This window comes from Cygnus olor, chromosome 11, assembly GCF_009769625.2.
Source record: "Cygnus olor isolate bCygOlo1 chromosome 11, bCygOlo1.pri.v2, whole genome shotgun sequence".
NCBI lineage: Eukaryota > Metazoa > Chordata > Aves > Anseriformes > Anatidae > Cygnus > Cygnus olor.
In genome coordinates this window covers 15,250,862-15,262,943 of record NC_049179.1, presented here as the reverse complement: position 1 = coordinate 15,262,943, position 12,082 = coordinate 15,250,862, and the positions used below count along the sequence as shown (strand labels likewise).

The 12,082-nt window shown below is 41.6% G+C and overlaps 1 long non-coding RNA gene across 1 annotated transcript; it reads right to left on the bottom strand.

The window, feature by feature from the left end:
- Window positions 1–539: 539 nt before the first annotated feature.
- On the bottom strand, window positions 540–11,701 carry LOC121076252. The gene is made up of 4 exons (XR_005823419.1): window positions 11,656–11,701; window positions 4,386–4,489; window positions 4,197–4,286; window positions 540–4,076 (listed from the first exon to the last, which is right to left on the bottom strand). It is a non-coding gene; the product is annotated as an uncharacterized LOC121076252 (long non-coding RNA).
- Window positions 11,702–12,082: the final 381 nt, after the last annotated feature.

The following is a 12,082-nucleotide window of genomic DNA, read 5'->3' as shown; positions in this document are numbered from 1 at the left end:
CTGGTGCACTATTACTGGTGCTCTGTTGCACTCATTCTTTAGGGCAAAAGGATTCACCAATTAAAACAGTTTTAATTCCTGCCCACGTACCATTGTGTTGTAATGCTGTTATTTTTCTTTAAATTTTACCTGTCATTTGCCTAGTGCACGTGGAGTTATGGAGATGAGCACAGTAAAAAATGATGCTCCAAAGGCTTTTCAGTCTTTCTTAGTTATGGGAAAGAGCTGCTCTGCATGCTGAGGTTGTGCGGAGATGTGTAAAGGGAGTAATGATTTGCCAGACAGATGTCTTGTTGGGCTTTCTTATGCCTATGTATTTTTGTTTTGTTTTGTTTTGTTTTAACTTATTCTATTTAAGTATATGCCACACCCAATCCCATGGCAACTCAGTGTACACACACACAGGCTGTTACCAAGGCATCGGCAACACACACACATGTTCTCTGTCACTATGGTGACAGCAAATATTTTATGCTTTTTATATGTGGGTATATATGTATATAGTCCCGCATACATATTTGCTCCATTACAGCTTTTTATGCGCCCTTGATGCTGTACACAAATGGGGCCAAATCCTGCAAGCTTAGAGCTGAGTAGTTTTGCTGTGCACTTCTTTAAGGAGTCTCATAAGTCAATGGGATTTTCCTTGGCCTGAGTTATATACAACAGACAGTGTAAATACTTCTGAGGTTTGCTCACAATCAAAAAAATCTTGAATTATGTTTTCATCCAAATAGGTACAAATCCTTTCATCATCTATAACCCCAATGCTTTTCTCAAATAATTAAGCCAGCTTGCTGTTGGTAGCCATCACATTTACCTACACAAGCCTAAGACTTTCCAAGTTCATGAGATGAACATAAGAAATAGCTTTCATAACCAAAGGTGTTACCAGCTCTCCCTCTATTTCCCAGTTTATCTCCAGGTTTCTCCCATACCAGATTCCCCGTGAGGCTGGCCTCATGTTACAGCAGCATGGCAAGAACCACCTCTCTCCTGTTTCCCCTGACCCCACACAGATACAATGACTGCAATGCACAGAGTGCAGCAATCACCCACGTGGCAGAAGTCCTGCCCAAAGATTTATTTACTCTCTGCTTTTAATTTTGTCCTTGTTCTGCATCCTACAAAGGTTCCTGTCACGCTGCCAGACCTTCGGTGCCTGCTATTTATTTTATTTACTGTTGAGAAAATGCAAAGATGTGTAAATCCATAAATAGCTAATGTAAGAAATATTGCTCCTGTGACATAAATCTGAGACTTTCCACCTCTTGCATCAAATGAATGGTCCAATGGGCCAGGCAGCTCCACCCAAGTCTCCCAGGATCCGGTGACATTTAAATAAAACTTAGTTTTCAGGGTTAGGGGAGAAGAAGAGAGGAAGAACTGAATGAGTTACGAAAATATAAATTAAACTGCACTACAATTGATTTACAGCATCCTGGGTCACATTAGACAGCCAATGTGTCTGTTCTGAGACCTTGTCTTGTTGCTTTTACATTTATGTAAACTTATTTCAGTTAAAAAGAGAGCAAGAAAGGAAAAATCAATTGAAACAGAGGACAGATTTAATTTAGCTGGGGGGAAATCTGATCAAGGAAGGAAAATGATGGAGATAAAAGTAACCCCTGTCCCAATGTAGAAATAGAGGAGCTGGCCGTCTGATGTTCATTAGAATTAATTAACAGTGTTCTGCTCCTCTGGGGCCTGGGGGTGAGGAGGGTGAGATTTGCTGCTGTTTCGAGAATGAATTGGAAACACAGACCAAAGGAAAGGGGAGCCAGGGATTCTCCCTCTTCTCTTTTCTTTTTTAAAAAAGACAATGGGTTGAAAGCTCTGGATGCAGAGCGGCAGAATCACGGCCGTTCAGCCACAGCCCTTTCCCACCACAGCTCTGTGGAAGCAGGCAGAAAGAGACCGGGAGTCTGTTGTAGTTTACTGGCAAGGGAGGAGAAGATGTCACCAAATGCAATGGGGGTGACAAAGCCTCGACTAAAGGAACTCTTGCACTCCAGGGTGAATCTGTGGCCAACCAGAAGATTATGATTTTTGGCCAGTTTACCTGAGAAAATGAGGTTTATGTGATCAACTCTACATATGCAACTGTTTTCTCTTTGCCTATGGCTCTCTAAAAATCGTTAAGAAGTCCAATGACTGATTTGAACCAGATATGTGAATACTCTGAAAAATGTTAAGTTCCCAGAAGGAAATAGTCCAGCAAGTAGAAAAGAGTCTGCATTTATGTTTAGGTTGATACTAGGGTTAAAACCCTTTTCCTTATTAGACACCAGAGAAGCAAAGAAAGTCAGAGCTATTATTAGTGTTCCATGGGAAAAGCTGCATCCCACACTATTAAACCCAGGATAATCCAAACACCAGACACAAAATGGCAGGAAAGAGGTTTCATAAATTCAGCTACTCATATTTAAACGTTTTTTTTTTTTTTTTTTTTTTTTTTTTTTTTTCTTAATCCATCACCATGAAGTCCTGCTAGGAAGCCTGCTCATGCCAGCCCTGACAAGCACGGTGCCTGCACTCCACTCACTATGTGCCGGAGGAGGCAAGGCAGCCAGTCCAAGAGTGTAAGTTAACCAAGAAGCCTGCTTCCAAAAACATGGTAGGCAGCTGGGACAGAAGGACACAAACTGTTTGTTTGCTTTGGATTGAAAGGGGAGGTTTATTTTAAACTTCATTAGGATTTTTGGGGGATGGAAGAAATCAGGCTCTACTAAATGCAGGGAAAAAGTGAATTTTCAAAACCTGGAGGGGATCAGAGCTTAAACAAACAAACAAAAAGTCACTGAAATTTAACCATGCAAATGTACTTGACTGATTCCCTGTTCAGAAAGTAGTGCCCAAGAACAAATAGTTCTTTGGCTGCTGAAATGTTACAGGATATTGGCAGCCCAAAGAAATGAAAACAACCCCCTGAATAAAGACGTTCTGTGCAGCCTGAGCTGCTGTGCTGCTGCCCTGTGGTCAGGATGTGGGAACGCTATCAGGATGGTGATGGCTGAATGATTTATGAAGTCCCTTTTTCAAAGGATGCCTTGATAGGTGAAGCTGATCCTAGCCAGCCATGGCATCAGTCACTGAAAACTCTTCGTTACATAAAAGCAGAGAGTGGGCCATAGCTTCATTTGCTGCTTCCCCCGTCAGTTTGGAGAGGGATGGAACATGAACAAGGTGGGTGCATCATTCAGTCTGGCATTCAAGAAACTAAAAGCAGGTGAAGCAAGGGAATAGGGATAAAATGGAGGACCCTGTTAGTGTTTCCATCTCTGCCTAGAGCCATCTCTCTGGACCTGCAGCAACCTCAAGCCTTCCTTGTTTGGGAAGGTATGATGTTGAGAAAAAAGGCTTTTTAGTTAGGAGCAGTTGCCCAATGGAAGAATATACACAATAAATATCCTAACTGCAGTGAGGTTTAGGAAGTGGGAAAAAGACTGGTGAGGAGCAAGAAGCCTCTTGAACTGCACTCTGACAATCAAAATTGTCCAGGCATTTCAGCTACAAAGCTACCTCCAACCACACGAGCAGGATGAAGCATGAACATAGACCAAGATCTGAATTAGGTAGGTCAATCTTTCTTCTGCGATTTTATCACACTAAATTCAATCTTTAGTTCAGAGAGGAGGCACGGAGCTGAAAATTGGAGCTCAGCTATAGAAATTGAATCTCAGGAAGGCAAGAAAGCGGTCAGGCACAGAGGGAAAAGAAAATAATTTCTTAAATATTTTCCCCTTTGGTTTCTCTAGCTAAAGTCAGTGTTTGCCAAGAAATAATCCATCCATGGCTTTCCCTGCTGTGCTTAGGGAAGTAATCCACTGGGGGCTGGAATTTGAAAGCCCAGCACCCACCAGCCAAGTTTGAGCTATGTTACTGAGCACTGTTTTTCATAACTAGTCCTGCTGGCTCTTCAGAGAGGAGAGGGAACCCTTCCCTCCCCAGGGGAAAGGAAAGTCAGTCTGGGCCATGGTTTGCACATATAAATGACCTCGAGGCAATAGTGCACAGTCATCTGGTGCCACTGAGATGTCCATCTACCAGAATTAGATGCTCCGTCGTCAGTAGGACTGAAGTAGGAACAGATAAGTGTTCTTAGTCAGATAAGTGTCTCTCCCACTCCCACAGAAAGCCCGGTGAAGTTGTAGAGATCTACAGAGGGCCCTGTAATTTTTGTGGTTGCCACCTACCTTGGAGCTGCTGTGGTTCTCCAGGAGCCAAGGCTCTGTGTGGTCCTCTGGGGACAGTTCAGGTCTTGGTGTGAAGAGTTCTGCTTTGTGCTATCCAGACATGAAAGTTCAGTCACAGAATTTTCTGCACCCAAAAATATTCAAATGAGAGAAAATGAATTGCTCCTCTTGCGGGAGCATTCAGATTACCTCACCTCTCAGCTTGGCAAAGTTCTTGCAGGCACAGCAGATTATCAATTGTAGTTATAATAGTAGCTCTGTATTGTGATTTAACACATCTTGCTGGAAGCACTCTGCAAAGAACCAATATGGCAATAATAAATAACAATTTAGAAATGATCATCAAAGTGGAAAACCAACATAGATAAAAACTAAAAAGCCAAAGGGCATCATTAGAAGGAGGGGAAGTCTTTAGAATGCAGCCAGGATGCAGAAAATGTCTATTCATAGCCAACTTTCACCTGCTCCCTTTTCCCTTCAAGAAAAATGTGTATTAGAACTTAACTTTACAATTTACATGCATTAGATTTCAAAGAGCAAACACAGCCATGAACTTCTGGTTGCTTTGAGATCTCATTCACCCTAGCTCTCTCCTCATAGATATTATACAAACTTAACAGGTAGTAAAGGAATACAGATATCTCGATTGCAGTGGGGCTCAAAAATGTTTTCTGCTCTCACCTCAGTGAAAGATCAGGATTCTCATGGACTTGGGCCAATAGTTAAATTACTACAAACCACAGTTGTACTGGTTATGACTGCATAGTCCAGTGAGAGTGACACATGGGGAGAAGCAGGATAGCTTTAAAGTATTACAGATGTGATTTACCATGCTTCTTAGATTACTGTGACTGTACATTCTTATAGAAATCAAGGGTTTTCTTTTTTCTTTTTTTTTCCTTTTTTTTTTTTTTTTTTCTTTTTAAGAGAACATTCATTTTCACTGGAGGGAAAAGTGCTGAAGAAATGTCTATTGTTTCCTTCAAAGTCTGGGAATGCGCCTAGAAAATAATTGAAGTTCTGAAAGAGAATATTTTAATTTTCCCCTGAAAAATACTGATCATTGACTGCCTAAATTGCAGCTTAATACAGAATAGGAAAAAACAATGAAAACAGGAAAAAATCAACATCTTACGATCAAAAAATAATTTTGACAACAACAACAAAAATATATATATTTTTTTTCTCCTCATTGGTGAAGTCTTTTCTTTCTGTAGGTTATTTTTACAAGTTCACTGGTACCAGCTATGTTCCTTTTCTCCTCTTCTAGGTGAGCATTTCATATGATCTCTTTCTTGACCACTCCAGAACATCTAAATACAACCCACAGTTTTAGGAGCTGCAACCTTATTTGCATCTACTGAATTGTTTCTCATATTTCTGGGGATTACTCTGGTTATTTAGCAAATGCTGTAGAATATCTCAAAGTCATTGGCAAACCCTCTTCTGGAGGTAACCAGCATTGGTTTTTCATGAGCAATCAAAGGCACGGTGTTGAAGGTCTCTCCTCCCCTCATCCCAACATCTGAGCACTTTTTAGCCTTTAATATCTTGATGTGGGAGGCAGACAGGCCAGCAGGCAGAGCCAGACCCAACATGTAGCACTGGAAAAGGCTGACCAACAAGGCACAGGTCCCCGATGCCACATTGTCAAAAGCAATGTTCCCATTTAGTCACTTGCACTCAGTGTCTTTCAAGCCTCATCGAACTCCGACAGGGGTAAAGAAGTCTTTGCGACGAGCGTTCTCTGCATCCCCAGGACCGAGATGTTTAGAGGATGTCAGTGCCATCACTCCAGCCTGGGATAACGCTGAAACAACTGCTGTCAGCGCCGTGATGACAACAGGATGGGGGAACGCTGTTAACAACAGGCGGCCGTCAACACTTCCAAAACTCTCCTCCGAAATAAGGCCACTGGGTTGCCTCTAAATCTTGCTCTGGGTGCTTGTCTCGCTGTGAGCTGCGGTGTTTGGGGTCTGTCCGGAGCAGCGAGCGGTGCAGCAGCTGCCAGGACCCCAGCCGAGGGTGGCAGCTGTAGAGGCATCGTTACGTCCTGCCTCCCGCTGCTCCGCGCGAGCTACTGCTCCTAGCTACGATGGGCTTTTTTATTTCAGTTCGGTTTATGTGTGACATAATTTCCCCATAAAGGAGGGCTGATTGTAAATCCAGATGGAAATGGAACAGTTTGCATGAAATGCACTTTAATTAATTAGCTAAATGCTCACAAAGTGCTTTGAAGATGTAAAGCACCATACAAGTGTTAAACGGTAATAATAATAAAATAACAATAATTAATTTCCCCAGGAAGCATGTGTACAGAACATGCCCAAAATATTCCTATCTAAGAGCAAAGAAACCAATAACAATAAAAAAAAATTTAAAAATCCACTTTACTTCTGACATTCTACTGAGGGCCAAGAACCTCAATAAGATAAATTAATTCATTTATGCATCCATGGAGACAAGAGTTTGCATCTAGTCTAAAATGAAAATAATGTCCACGGTGCCCATTAGTCAGCGTGACAGACCAGAAGTATAATTTTGAGCAGTTAAGCAAGACAGAGCTGTTCAATAATGAGATGCCTGATAAGGGGACCTGACCACTGCCTAATCACTGATTTCTTTTCCCATAAAACCAGTATAGCCCAGCAATACGATGGCCTGCAGTGGCTCAAAGTCTGACTGTTGGTCCATCTCCTCTGTCTTACAGAAGAGGAAGGTGAGAACCCAGGCTGAGATTTATTCTTTTACACAGTGCTCCTGGCTGCAGTCTGGAAAACTGCTCCCATCCCTTGAGGAAGTGTTCATTTTGGTGCCTCCATCCAGAAAAATTCTGCGTGCAAGAAGTTAGTGAGAAGGAAAAGCTATTGCAAAGGCTAATGGAAACATGTGCTTGCCAGAGGATTTGCTCTGGAAGCATTTGAAGGTTGTCCTGAAGGCTCTGTAGGTCTTCAGGGTAAATCATCCGTTCAAGTGCCAACCTCGTGCTGTATCACCAGGACTGCACTTGTTAAAGGAAACTGGGCTAGATCATCCTCACTTTGGAGGAGGGAGATGACAGCACAGTATTTCCTCAGCTTTATGACAAACTTTCACTTGAAATCGTCCCAGAGTTGTTAACCTAACCGTGACATCCCACAAAGTACATCTGCTTGTGCAGGTCACTGCGGAGACTAAAAGGTAGAGCAGAGACACTCTGTAGATGGTCTGATTTTGCCTTGCATTTTTCATGCTTTATACAAGTGCATGGATGAATGGTGAAAGTTTATGTCATTAATCAGTGGCTTATACCCAGAGCATTAGGGATTTTAAAGCTGAGAAGATAATGTGACAAATGAAAAAACGATGTGAATTAATGAAAAACTGACTTTTCCTCTTGATATTAATTCACTTCTATGGCAAGGGTGCAATCAAATTCATGAAGAGGTTTTGATGGATATGGAGAGAGAGGAAAGCACCATTTACTGCTCGGAAAAGCTTCACACAGCACAAGAACAGCCCCTTTACAATATCGTAACTGCAGGAGGTGTCATCCACCATGAAGCCTGTGTGATGGCTATCCCCCCAGAACTGGGAGGATGTAAGGGTTGCAGATGAGGTATTAAGCTTCTCTCAAGAGCCTGGGTCCAGGAGTTTACTTTTAATCTATGTTAGAATTACGAAGTTGAGAAGAAAAGCTGTGCTGCTTTCTTGCAGAAGGACTCTGGCACCCAGTTCATCCACAAAAAGCACACACGAGTCACAAGTCAAGCAGAATTTTGTGATTTTTTTTTCCCCCCAAATACTGTTCTGTATAGTAGAGCATCATATAACAAGAGGCATTAAATGAGAGATTTTAACTTTACCAAACTTGGACTTTATCTCTAAGTCTATAAGTACCGTTTAAAAAAAAAAAAAAAAAAGTAAAAAAAAATATAATTCTAGATGCATCTGTAACCTTGCCACCAAAACAGAGAGAGAGGCAATCTCCACCAGAAGAGGTAACAAGAAGCATTTAGAAGTATTTTCACGTTTCTGAGTCCAGCCAGTTTCCCTAAAGCAAAACCTCAGCTTTGCCCCAAAACTGGAATGGTATCTGACAGTCAAAGAGAATTTCCTTGAAAAGGAAGCCTAGAGTATGAAGTAAAAAAATTATGATTTTGAGCATGGAAGAACAGGATAACTTTACCCTGATCCTGAATTCATCCCATTTTTACTGAGAAGCAACAGGGAATTTGAAGTCTCCACACAGCCCAAACAGCTCTGAATGAATAAAAAGATTGAGACTGACCTGCTGAATTTGACTATTATTTTAATGAAAAAATCCCATCTAAGGATTAAAGGACTTGGCCCTTGGAAATCCAACTTGTACTTGCAGAGCTGTTTACTGACCTTTTCTGTAAGCCGATGTAGTCACGAGCAGTAAGATCAAAGGCCTGATGAATGTCTGATGTGAAGTGAAAAGAAAAGGCTTCAGGCTCTTTCCCTTAGAGACTGATGAACACTCATTTCCAGTTAATTTAATAGGATATATGCTGAAAAAAAGGACTCCTGTATTCATTACGTTGAATGCAATCTCTTGTATTTTCTCTGCCTAAGTGGCCGGTCTGTTGTAGTGAGTCTCTGTGTTAACAGATACCAAACATTGTCAGATGAACCTACCTCCTCAGGGCTCAGCTTGCAAGGCTCTGGATGCACCGTGCTGTAGATACCAGACACCCAGGGCATACTGTAGGTTTGGGGTGGATATAGAAACTCAAAGATATGGCTGGTTTGTGACAAACAGCTATGACCTAAGCCTCCAGTGGGACCAGCAAAGCTTCACTAGTTGGAGGGGAGCAACAGTGATAACAACCCTGGTGGTCTGAGTGGTGTTTTAGGGCTGTGAAACAATTAAAGCAAGGGCATGAAGGAAGAGTGTACTTTAAGGCAGAGATATCTGCATCAGACTTGAAGTTGACAAGTGAAATTGAATAGTGCATTTCCTGACCTGTGAACATTTTACTTCCAAGCCATCTCCAAGGACTGTTTTTTGGCACAGGAACAAAGCCACACACCTTGAAGGAGCAATGGTGAGCCCAGAGGGAAGCAGCCCACTGCCCATGGTATGGCTCAGCTTTCCCCATACACCTCTCAGCACCAACTTCTGCAAGCTCCATGGAAGGGAGGAACACAAAAATATTCCTATTCACATGCCCACTGATAGTTCCTAGCCCAATCCCCTCCGTACAAAAGTAAAACCCTAAGCAATTTGAAAAAAGACTATATATTCTTTCACTTCCACTTGGAAGATAATAATTCATTCCTATACATAATGATTTTGGAAGGGGCATAATGAAAGGGAAGATGGAAAATGTCAATACCATTCAATGAAATGCATTTAGTGAAGCTAAGCATTTGGCCTTTGTCAATCCTGCTGGGATAGTCAGGGCTGTAAAATGGTTCAGTGCTTGTCTGCACTTTTAAAACCTTTTATTTTATTTTTCTCCTACAGGAGATAGTGTAATGCTGGAAAGACTGCACATTTACCTCTGCAGAGGATCTAAAAGGAGACATGCTCCTAAAAGTGCATTTTACCTGGGAAAGCTACAGCTGCTATACCTGTGCTATGCCCACACGCTATTCTTTCAAATTTAGCCTAGCACTCTCTCTCTCTTTTCCCTGAGACTCAGCATTCCCATTCCATATCAAATGCATGTGGGATGCTACCATGCCAGTCTCCAAAAGAAAAACTGCTCCAAAGAAACCATAAACTATCTCTGTTGTAGCAGGTCCTAATTGCACAAGGATGAACAAAACCAGGTTTGCCACAATTACCCTCTGCAAATCAGGACTGCAGAGACAGCTCTGCAAATATCCCTGCCTGCCATGTTTTCTGCAGCCTCCTCATTGTTTTCTTATCCTCCATTCTGTTTTCTGTAGAGTTAGTCTTTGGTCCTAAGCACTTTGGTGCAAACACATTCTTTATTTTTTCTTGGGATAGCACTTACCACAGCGGCAGATAGGACTTTACCCAGGCTTCGGAGATCAGATGATGGTCACAATACTAATTAATAATAGCTCCAAGCACTGCTAGGCCTCCTCAAAGTTTTAATCTCTTTATGCTGGGTAGTTCAGTTTGCTTTTGTATACAACTGTGTCCAGAATTGCCCTGACTGACAAACTGCCAGTCAACAAGAACAGCTCTGATTTCATTACCTCCCAGATAGATGTACACTGGAAATTATCAGAAGAGCAAAAGGGTCAAGTCACTTCTATAACTAACTAACATAGGCACGAATTTTGTCTGAGGTTCCAGTCCTTAAGCAGTCATCCTACAGCCTATCTGCTGTGCCTTACAGACACTGTCCACTTTAACTAATTAATACAAACTTTGGGTTTTAAACTAGAAAAATGGAGATGTCAGCAAGAAAATGAACCAATTCAGGAGCTTCAGACCTTCCTGTGCCTAAATCCAACTGCTAGTCTCAATGGTAATAAATTAGTGTTTAAAACACTTTAGCTTTTCATCATCCATTAGAGTAAACATCCGCTGCTCATTTATTTTCCTTCTGCAGGATCGTTGTCTTCACAAGTCTGAATGAATTGATTTTTTCAAATTGGGCTGGGTATCATGAGAGGGCTAAATATTCCCAGCAGACCAGAGCATGAACTGAGTGGTGTATGTGTGTGAAATAAATTCGCATCCAAAGAAGGAGGAAGTGACAGATCAATACAGAGCTACCATTACAAGTCCTGGAGTGCCAGGAAAACCACACAGCACACATACGAGTAAAATGGGGCCTCCTAGATAAAAAGAAAAGTATCACTTTTCCCATTTTATAGGTAAAATGGAATTTCAGGATGGAAATCAAATTATTTGAGAGAGATCAAACAACAGACAAACCTCAAAATGATGAAGAAAACCCAGGAATTCTGGATGTTACCCTCACACTCTCTGTTCCCAGCTATGTTGACATCTGAATTTGTAAGAAAATAAAATATACAATAAAATAACCATGGATCATAAGTCATTGCAATTTAGGCTGGCAGGAGGTACCTTAGTTTTGCATTTCCGAGATGAATCAGAAAGCAAAAAGACAAGGAAAGTTTGTTTCCTGTCCAGTAAAATTCCATTACCGTGTCTGACTGGTTTTGCATACACATACACACATGTGCGTGCACATTCATTCAATGTTGCTCCATGATATTGGGTTTTCTGGCTTGATCTCAGAGCTGGCATCAATTAGAAAACCAAGAGCTTCTCCTCTGCTGGTTTATGGACCACGAATGAGATTGCACTCATCTTGATGATCCTTCTATTGGGCCACAATTCATGACCGTAGTATCGCCTGCCCCTAACAAAAAAGGACGCACCCATACGAGGAAATGTCAGAAGGTGTCAGTGCATCACTCTGTACATACCCAGGAAATACCTATTTGTCTCTCTTCCCTTAATTTAATCTAGTTTTTCTCTTTTCTGATTTCTTTCCCTTTTTACCTGCTCACCAAATGGAATCACCCTGATAGGAAGGCAGAGATACCAGCTGCTCTGTAACTCTCTCCATTTATCTCTCTTAGGTACTTATGTGCCTGCTTAACAATATGCACCTGCTTGAATCCATCCTTATTCAGTGAAACATTCAGAACTCATTGTGAGCCCCGCTGATACCAAGCAGAGTTAGACACGGTTAATGTCATGCTTAAAATTCAGCCCAGATGAGTAGTGCTTTGTCAAATCTTTTTATGGCACTGAATACCTTAGCAATGCAGGTGTAAATGACCTTCAAAAAGCAGCTTATTACAGTTGTTCATAGGAGTTAAGGACCAATATTTTAGGGAACAGTTAAGGAAATGTACCTGACTTTAGATCTTTGCCACTCACAAGCAAAAGTTCAAGGAAGCTGGGATAAGAAGGCTCAATCAAC